This window comes from Erinaceus europaeus, chromosome 13 (genome assembly GCF_950295315.1).
Source record: "Erinaceus europaeus chromosome 13, mEriEur2.1, whole genome shotgun sequence".
NCBI lineage: Eukaryota > Metazoa > Chordata > Mammalia > Eulipotyphla > Erinaceidae > Erinaceus > Erinaceus europaeus.
The window spans coordinates 18,226,254-18,227,667 of record NC_080174.1 but is presented as its reverse complement, the minus strand read 5'-3'; the positions used below and the strand labels follow the sequence as shown (position 1 = coordinate 18,227,667).

At 34.8% G+C, this 1,414-nt stretch overlaps 1 non-coding gene across 1 annotated transcript; it reads right to left on the bottom strand.

The window, feature by feature from the left end:
• Positions 1–1,030: 1,030 nt before the first annotated feature.
• On the bottom strand, positions 1,031–1,132 carry LOC132532508 (U6 spliceosomal RNA). Its single transcript, XR_009544462.1, has one exon. It is a non-coding gene; the product is annotated as a U6 spliceosomal RNA (small nuclear RNA).
• Between the last annotated feature and the right edge of the window lie 282 nt (positions 1,133–1,414).

The following is a 1,414-nucleotide window of genomic DNA, read 5'->3' as shown; positions in this document are numbered from 1 at the left end:
TAAAGCAGAGAGAGTAGGCTGCAACTTTTTCAAGTAAGACTATACTGAGAAGGTGACATTTCAGTCATTCAAGAAGTGCAAAGTTGAGCAAGCAAAACTCTGGGAGAAGAACAATTCAGACAGAGAGAATTTTAAGCTCAAAGGTTCTGTCTGCGGTAATAGAAATCCAGAGATGTTTAGAAACATGGAGAACTTCATGTTACTAGCATCTCACAATTCTGGAAGCTAGAAGTTCAAGGATGTGCCAGAGAAGAATCTGTCCTCACCTCTTAGCTTCTGGTTAATTTCCACAATCCTTGAGTTCCGGGGCATTATTCCACAATACCTCCTTCTTCACTTGATTCTAGAGTGTGTGTGTGTGTGTGTGTGTGTGTGTGTGTGTGTGTGTGTGTGTGTGTGTGTGTGTTTGTGTGTGTGTGTGTGTGTGTGTTTCAATCTTCTTTTCATTTTATGGACACAAGTCATTGGATTTGTCTTAATCCAGTATGGTATTTTGTAAATTTAATTAAACTGATCAGATCCTATTTCCAAACAAGGCTACCTTCTCAAGTATGGAAGGTTTAAACTTCATTAGAAGGTTTTGTTTGCTTTGAAGCTGAGGAGCCAGTACATGGGGGTTCACATCACTTCTAGGCATCATGTTCATTCAGATAGGGAGGAAGACAGAGATATATGATAAAGATATTAGTTAATAATGCTGTGGTCAATACTCAGTAATATGTAAGTATATCAAGTCAACCTGCTGTATACTTTATTTAATATCATATGTATATCATTTATTATATTATTATATAATTTATTATATATGCATATTATATGTATAATATTTCTATAATATAATATTATATCTCAAAACTGGAGAAAAATAAAAGAATAAATGCTAGAATTCCCTTACCCCCCCAAAAAAGAAACAAAAAATGAAGAGATAAAGTAGAATCAGAGCTTCTTCTTGTGCCAGGGTTTGAATCTGGGTCACACACTTTTCAAGGTATGTATCCTACCTACCTACCTACCTACCTACCTACTTATCTTTCCAGTCCAGAGCTTCACGAATTTGTGTGTCATCCTTGCTCAGGGGCCATGCTAATCTTCTCTGTTCCAATTATAGTATATGTGCTGCCAAAGTGAGCACTTCAGTATATACTTTTTAAAGGCTATATTTTATCTGGTAATAGGTGTTTTACTATAATTTGAATAATCTGCTGGATATTGTTTTCTCCCCCTTCAAATGAATGTTTTTTTACAACATTTGTGAGATTAAAATGAGATAGACCTTGTGAAAAGGTTTACCATATATATCTGACATGCCCAGCACAAAACTTAATCAGAACTTTTTTAGATTAATCAAACTGAACCAGTCTATTTTGATGCATTACTTTCAAACAGTGGAACCAGATAATTTTAATATTTTATC